The sequence below is a fragment of the Polyodon spathula genome, chromosome 9, assembly GCF_017654505.1.
Source record: "Polyodon spathula isolate WHYD16114869_AA chromosome 9, ASM1765450v1, whole genome shotgun sequence".
Classification (NCBI taxonomy): Eukaryota; Metazoa; Chordata; class Actinopteri; order Acipenseriformes; family Polyodontidae; genus Polyodon; species Polyodon spathula.
This window is the reverse complement of record NC_054542.1, coordinates 8,370,973-8,380,184: the sequence shown is the minus strand read 5'-3', so window position 1 is coordinate 8,380,184 and position 9,212 is coordinate 8,370,973.

Sequence of the window (9,212 nt, the reverse complement as noted above, 5' to 3'; positions counted from 1 at the left end):
AATACTGCAAGACAAACCTGTCAAACGTTCACAGAATAAAACTTCACCAAACCCAAACGTTCTTCAATACTGCAAGACAAACCTGTCACACACAGAATAAAACTTCACCAAAACGTTCTTCAATACTGCAAGACAAACCTGTCAAACGTTTAAAACACTCGACCCAAACGTTCTTCAATACTGCAAGACAAACCTGTCAAACTCTCACACAGAATAAAACTTCACCAGACCCAAACGTTCTTCAATACTGCAAGACAAACCTGTCAAACTCTCACACAGAATAAAACTTCACCAGACCCAAACCCAAACGTTCTTCAATACTGCAAGACAAACCTGTCAAACTACTGCAAACATTCTTCACAAGACAAACCTGTCAAACTCTCACACAGAATAAAACTTCACCAGACCCAAACGTTCTTCAATACTGCAAGACAAACCTGTCAAACTCTCACACAGAATAAAACTTCACCAGACCCAAACGTTCTTCAATACTGCAAGACAAACCTGTCATACTCTCACACAGAATAAAACTTCACCAGACCCAAACGTTCTTCAATACTGCAAGACAAACCTGTCATACTCTCACACAGAATAAAACTTCACCAGACCCAAACGTTCTTCAATACTGCAAGACAAACCTGTCACTCTCACACAGAATAAAACTTCACCAGACCCAAACGTTCTTCAATACTGCAAGACAAACCTGTCATACTCTCACACAGAATAAAACTTCACCAGACCCAAACGTTCTTCAATACTGCACAGAATAAAACTTCACCAAACCCAAACGTTCTTCAATACTGCAAGACAAACCTGTCATACTCTCACACAGAATAAAACTTCACCAGACCCAAACGTTCTTCAATACTGCAAGACAAACCTGTCATACTCTCACACAGAATAAAACTTCACCAGACCCAAACGTTCTTCAATACTGCAAGACAAACCTGTCATACTCTCACACAGAATAAAACTTCACCAGACCCAAACGTTCTTCAATACTGCAAGACAAACCTGTCAAACGTTTACAGTCCACTTACACTTAGCATAATGTGACAGCCACAAACTCAAATGTTTACGGAGCACTTTGATAATGGAAGTCATTTAAACAATTAATTAATTAAGAGACATTCTGTGTAATCTAATTACCTGTGACAGACAGGAGACTGCAGTTTACTGATGAGGTTATAATGTGTTTGTATACAACACTGCTCCAGTTAGCCAGCGTGATGTACGGCTATTATACACTGTCTCAAATAACCTTCCGTGGAATTAGCAGGACTTTATTTTTTTAACCCTTCTTTACACTTTAAATATCTCTCTTTGCAAAATACACTGTGGGTACCGATGAAGATGAAAAGTCACCGACAGCTTCAAAGATGCTAACAAAAGCCACATGGCGTGGAAATATCCTGAATCTTGACATGTATCTGAATAGCTTCCAGACTGATACAAAAACAGACCTAATTTTGGCAGAGTTCTATGGAAATCTGGATGGCACAGTTCTATTTGTTTTAGTTTATCTGTTACACATACTGTAAACAGTGTAGAGGGGAGATCACACAACTGGTTTATGAAAAAGAGCGAATGGGCTCATCCCCTCGCAAACAGGCAGCCTTGCCTTTACTGTACAGGACAGGTAATTAATTCCAGCATCTCAATCACACTGCGCTCACGTGTCAAGGCTTCATTTAGCATCTTAAAAACAATATACACTCCCTGATGAATGAACCAAAGACAGACAAGCCGCTTCTCTCAGTAACACTGCATTAACAAAACTAACTCAAACACAGACGGACTGGCACTCTGGCAGATGATGTATAGCGTGGAAAGTGCTGGGAGACGTACTGCAATAAGCACAGGTTGCCATGAAAGAATGAGAAGCCAGCTTTTTAAATGTTGCAAGGTCTTTTATGCATTTATTTATTTTTACTTGGGGCTTGCGAGGCCCCAGGACCTGAACTTAAAATCAGCGGTTTCTTGCAACTACAGTAAAATAGTTTTAAAAGTTTGAAGAGACGATGGGTCGTAACCAGGGGCAAATTGCAGCACTTGCTAAATTAGCATGTGTAATTCTGTTTGGACATACTTGCTTGACGTGTTAAATACAGCGAATCAAAGCTCAGCTTTCTTTCTGAATGTATACATTTGGAAATGCTGAACAACAAACGATTAATGAGGCAACAGACTATCAAAGTGTTGCATTGCAAGTGTATCCCGTTTCCCATAATGCATTGCTTTCAGTGTCAGAAATCCACTAGTCTGAACTGCTTGACTTGCCCTCCTTTGAACACCATGCGTTAAATTCCTCAATGAACTGTACGGCTGTACGAAGACTTCCACAAGGTTAAGTTACTGGTGGACACCCTCTGATTAACAAACAGTGTAAAAAAACAAAGATTGGTTTTAGATCTGATCATTACAAATACAACAGAATTTCCTTGGAAATAAAAATGTTGCTGGTATGTTCTCATCTGGAATACAGTGCCCCCTGTTGACTATTTTACTTACTGCCAACTTGGCCTGGCTGATTTAACCAAACCAGTGAATTGTTGTTGATCAGTCAACTATCGAAGGAGCAGCGTGTCTACAAGCACTGAAAACAACACTACATAGTTTGACCACGTTCTACCCTTTCATCAAAATGTTTTAAATATTAAAAAAGTGCTGTGGCGAGATACTTCACTCTGCTACAAACAGAACAACTGAAACAGTTCCAAAACGCAAGCCCCTCGCCAAGCCGTTAACTAAACAACCAGCCATGGAGAACAGCACTTTCCTGATACTTCGTGCATGGTTGCCCTCACTCCAAACAATATATTATTTGACACTGAAGATAATCTAATGCCACGATCATAACTCACAGCAGTTGTGGCTGTGTAAGATAGCCAGCTAACTTAAAGCCTCTGTGCTTTGTTTTTTTTAAAACAAAGTAAATCATTTTTTGCACAATGTCTTCATCAGTACTGTGCTATCCACGTACTAAAAAAGATATTATAAAAGAAAACTATTTAAATGGGTTCATTTCCTCTGTAGACAACTGCAATGTGCTGCAGACCAACATGAGTGGGTATCCAGTTTGCTGCTCCCAAACAGTGTGCACGCAGCTGGAATCTTGCAGTCACGGAATCAGCTGGGAACATCCTGCCGCTCTTAAAAAGAGTAAGTAACAGGGCTCCGAAAAATAGAGTTCCACATGTCTCTACAACGGGTTATATAACGCTCCTGTCATTTTTCTTTTCCTTGTTAACATACCGACAATTTTTTACTCATAACAAAGTCTGTTTCAAAGCTCTTTTCAAAATGCCCACTCTGAAATGCCCACTTCAAAATGCCCAGAGCAATGTTTTTTTTCTTCGCTCTTCCTGAAGTGATTTAGGAGGACAAATCTCAAACCCCAGAGCACTAGAGCAGCCCTTTTGAAGAGAGCTTTGAAACAGACTAACACTACAACCGCAGCGGTTATATTCCTACATAGAACTGCCGCCGGCATTCATAATGACGGATACATTTTAAACAACAGCAATATTAAAATGAAACACAAACTATCAGATACAACTCAAACGCTTTATTCAAGCACCTCACAAGCACCGAAACGCTGGATTTTGCTGAACTCTTAAAAATAAAAGGGGTTATTTTCAAACTTGCCACATATAAAGCACTACTTAAAAAAAAAAAAAAAAAAAAAAAAAACTATAATAAACATTTCAATAGAAACTAGTGTGTAGAACAGGTGTAAACAGGTATATCTACATACAGAGCTGTAAAAACTAAACTCGTTTTTAATTTTAAATGAAACTAACATATGTTTTCTCTTGCGTGTGTGTCACTCTGCAGCACAGAATCCAGGTTGAGCTGCTGCAGCACTCTGCTGCTTTGCAGTTTTCTGATTGAAATGTTTCTGCCGAAGCGCTGTGGCTAGCTTCAAGATGAAATCTCTCCTACAGATATTTTCCCCGGTGCATTCCTTGCACAAACAAAGGAATTGACGGCTGCCAGGTCCCATAGAGATAACAGGCTTCTATATAATAGAATATTGTAGGTTATATTCAAAATAAACACATAGTAAAAGGCAGTCAAGATGATGGCTTTGGCAGTTCTAGGTGGGTGGGGTTATAACTTATTTTTGTGATTGTGCATTTCAAATGCTGTCAGGTTATTTAATACATGTATTTTAGGAAGAGTCATAAACGGACAACCACATAACTTTGACGCGCAGAGTAATTTAAATTTGAAAACCTCAAACCGTCACAGTGGCTGCCGTGGCGATTCTAGTGTTGAAGTTTTCAGTGTAAAAGGTTGGTCGGGACGTTAACAATGAAAAGAAAAATCACAGCTACGCTACTTAAACAGTCATAGCAACATTTGAGGACGTATAACACTGTATTTTGTAAACCCACTACTGATTTTAAGCTGGAGTAACACAGGGTGCAGAAAGACGTGGAAGCAGCCACGCACTGCATAAAACTCCTTAAGAATCAGCCACTTCAGTGGCTTTAAAGTTCTTCACTCTTTTAAAAGTGGTGTCCAAAAATAACATCTGAAATCACTGAACACCTGCAAAACATACAATGCCTAAGGAAAAAAAAAATATATATATATATAAATATATATAGAAATCCATACTGTTTCCGGTGATTAAATTGATAAGGAGGAAAAGATCTCAGGTGGCAACTTTATATTCTTGCCCTCCTCAACACATAAATTCAAGTTCAGCTCATAAAACCAACCGCAGGACGCTCTTTTTTGGAGAACAAGTTTATTTGACACCTTAAATGTGGACATGGACCCCTCTCCTGCTGACTCCACGCCGTGGAAATCCTATTACACAATTAAAAGGGTTATAAATCAATAGGTGGCTGTCCAGAAGAATTCCCATAAACACTGTAAAAACAGCAAATCACAGAGAGCGCGAGGCCGCACTGAAGAACAATAGAAACCGCCGGGTATTGACATGTCATTGCAGTCCCAGATAGTGATGAATCACACCGCTGCCCCTTAGCAGAGTGCTCCTCCACTGCTGTGATCTCAGGGATCCAGGCTGTGGAGACTGGAACCATCAAGCCCTCCGGTTTCACCACATCCGAGCTGAGAGACTCCGGGAATCCGAAACAAACAAAGCACGCTGGCCGGGGCGGAATTCCGTCAGCAGTCCTGGGGTTGGATTTTCCCAGTCCTTGTAACGCTTCACTCTGTATATACTGTGTAGAACACTGGAAAAACAGTGGAACGCAGATGAAGTTAGAAAACATGCAATCTATACAAATGTACGTGATCTACCAGACCTATACGCTGCAAGCTGTGTGAGAGGTGTGTGCAACTACTCAACAACAACCAACACGGGAAAGCAGAAGGGTCTCAAAGACTTCACAAGCGGGCTTGATAGAAGTCCCTCAACGCAGAGGCAGCATTAACCAACACATCCATCAGAATAGCCTCCCAGCAGAAACCATCATCGGAGAGAGAGCTCAACTCGGGGCGCAAGCAACTCACAAATGATCAAGCCTGCAATCGTGTGCATGAAAAGCAAGAGACAGTGACACAGTGCTTCATATCACAGGAAACCTTTAGCACTGGAAAGATGCACACATCTCCACTCAGACAATGTGCTGGAAGCCACACAGCGATTAAGACCATTCTCCGTGTTTTTCTTAAGTCACTCAGTGTAAAAATCAATGACCTGCGGATGGCAAATTGCTTGTGTGCCATGATCATGCTGTGTGAATAAAAGGCATATTTACCTGGGCCAGTTCCTGTTTCATTTAATTAAGACTGCCTCAGTGAAACATTAACAAAATAAGAATTTCTAGGACATGGACTGGCAGTTCACATGTTCTGTATTTCAAGAAAAGCATACTTTTTTTTTGGTATTTAGATGGTAAGCGGCTACTGGCAATTGTATTTTCATAGGATGTGAAGATCACAAGAGGCTGAAAGTTTGATACTATCTCAAGACTTAAAAGAAGAGACTTTATTTATTGTATTTTTTTGTAGCCCCCTTGGAATTATTGTTAAAGGATCTGAAGACTTGCCAACGCCTTTAACCTTACTTAGGAAAAGTTTCCTACACTGTAGTTTATTTTATTTATCTAAGCACCAAATCTGTAACTCAGGAGTTTATTATCACATATTAAATAAAGGGAAAGCTCACTGAAGATGCTTTAAAAAAGGTTCTGTTCTGACTATTTTGGCAAGGACTGCAGGCGATGAAAGCCTCTCTGGGTAAAATACAGGGAAGCATTGGCTACATCAGCAGGCTGCATTCTGTTTGCAGGGATGCATCAAAGGAAGGCATGTGATTTCAGAATAAAAAACATACTGAAGTACACATCAGTGCGGTGCTACAAATTTCAAAAACTCAAATGCTGCAGCCAACGGGGTAGCGATTGACAAAAACAAAAAAAACGTCCACGTTGTAAAATCGCCCAGTCCAGAACAGAAACGTACTAACCTGTCCGCAATCTTCCCTTATCCCACGTGTTGACTGCCGAAACGCTTACCCGTTACTGTACTTTCAAAAGACATGTGGGACACTGTGCACTCCTGATTTGTGCAGAGGTGTGCCTGTGTTAGTAAGTGGTTGCCTCTTTCATGAGGTCATTCTTGCAGCATTGCTTCTCTGTTCCAAAGTGACCCCAGTTGTACACCTGCTGCCACGCCCCTGTATCACTGGTGCTGTTCGGAGCACCAGCGCATCTTATCTTAACAGGATTGCCTTGTGTAACACAGCTGGAATGACATGTGTCCTGCGCCTTACTTTAAACACTGTGAGATACGTACTGAAAGGGTTAATGTTTCATATCCTCACATTTAAACCACATTAGCAGTGGAAAGGGTTGGTAATAGGTTAATGAGTGGAGGTGAGATTTGCTCATTTTCGAATGCTGACACAGTTCGCTTTCTCCCTTTTTCAGATTGATGGACACGTCAGAATGCTAATCACCCCCTTGGGCAGCGCTTTCCTCTGCTATTAAAGATAGCTGAGGCAGTGGACACCTGCTTACACATCATTACCAAAGCGTTTTATTATTCTTGCTGGGGATTACAGACCCTTTCATTTAATTTGTCTTTGGAATAGAAGTTTATATTCTACATACAAGGGAGTTAAATATTAGAAATGGTTATAAAACACTCAGCAGCAAAGAGGCGTGTATTAAAAAAACAAACCCGCTTCAATAAATCCAGGCTTCGGTAAAGTACTATTTTAGGGTTGTTTTTTTAACATCTCATAAGCCAAAAACAATTAGTGTTAAAAAAGTAAAATAAATAATGTCTGTCAAATTGATTTTCTTTCACTCTGCACTGGTATGTGGAGCCCTCTACCATCTCAAATGAGATTTATATATAAAAACACATTTGCATTAAAAAGCACACCACGAAGGAACCAAATACCAGAACAATGATGCTGCCAAGCCTTGTGGCATAAAACTATCATGATAACTGCAAACAGACGGTCCTGTTTCAGTCTTCTGATTGAATTTCTGAAAGTACTGCAAGGTGAATAATGCAATTATTAATGCAGATTTAATGCACACTGTTTGCAGGACCAGTGCTGTACTATATCCTTGGCCAGCATTTTGTATTGCAGTGCTAGGACCTTAAAAACAAGGCACCTGTTAAGCCACTGATACCTGTACATGTATCAGAGGGTCACTTCTAAATGATTCACCAAGATCCCGGAGAAAAGCTGAATGAAATGGGGATGCAGAAGCCCGCTCTACTCCCTGCAGCCAGTTAGAAACATCCCCTTCTGTTCAACTGACTGCTCAAGCTTTATTTTACAGGGCTTTGCAGCCGAGCAGTTTACATACTGTTATGGACACTTATAAGCACAGAGATTATATAAACCAAACATAATTTGGTTTGTTAAAGAGCAAACAATGAATATGCAGTCAGTTCAGCAAGAAGTGATATAAGCAAGCATGAGAGATGTAGAATTCTGTGTGTTTGGATTAAAGACTTCTGTGAGTGTAATTATATAAAAACACAAGGAAAGCACACACACACACACACACGCACACATATATATATAAAACTTTATTTTGCTAATAAACCAACACATGGTTATTTTAACATTACAAAGGGCGACAGTGCCAGTGATTAAGCATGTGTAAAAAATACAAGAAAAGGAAATAAGGTAATTGCTGGAGATAATTTTCATGAGCATTAGAACATTCCTGAATTAACCTAATGAAGCACAACTGTACCTTCCAAAGCAAGCTGGCTACGAGCACAGCCCCCTGCTCTTTCTCACTCGTTTCATATGGGTTCTAGAAATGCAACTGCGGATGAGATAATGGCAAGGCTTGATTTTTTTAGTGCCAAAAACATTTTCCAGCCTGATTGGATACACAAGTTTCCACTGGTGTAGACTTTCTGGATCCTAACAAGAAGGAATTTCATTACAACTATTTTGAAGACTTGCAACGAGACAATTCTCAAAAGTCACAATACACTTGTTTGTGTCTCTCTCTCAAGATGCAAAATCCAGCCACTGAAAAAATACTTATTAATAAATCATCATAATTATTAAATAGCAATACTACGAAAAATAAATGGAAACAAAAGCATCAAAAGCACCACGAACGGCCACGTGGAACTGGAAAAAGCACCACAAACGGCCACGTGGAACTGGAAAAAGCACCACAAACGGCCACGTGGAACTGGAAAAAGCACCACAAACGGCCACGTGGAACTGGAAAAAGCACCACGAACGGCCACGTGGAACTGGAAAAAGCACCACGAACAGTCACGTGGAACTGGAAAAAGCACCACGAACGGCCACGTGGAACTGGAAAAAGCACCACAAACGGCCACGTGGAACTGGAAAAAGCACCACGAACAGCCACGTGGAACTGGAAAAAGCACCACGAATAGTCATGTGGAACTGGAAAAAGCACCACGAATAGTCATGTGGAACTGGAAAAAGCACCACGAATAGTCATGTGGAACTGGAAAAAGCACCACGAATCATGTGGAACTGGAAAAAGCACCACGAACAGTCATGTGGAACTGGAAAAAGCACCACGAATAGTCATGTGGAACTGGAAAAAGCACCACGAATAGTCATGTGGAACTGGAAAAAGCACCACGAACAGTCACGTGGAACTGGAAAAAGCACCACGAACAGTCATGTGGAACTGGAAAAAGCACCACGAACAGTCATGTGGAACTGGAAAAAGCACCACGAATAGTCATGTGGAACTGGAAAA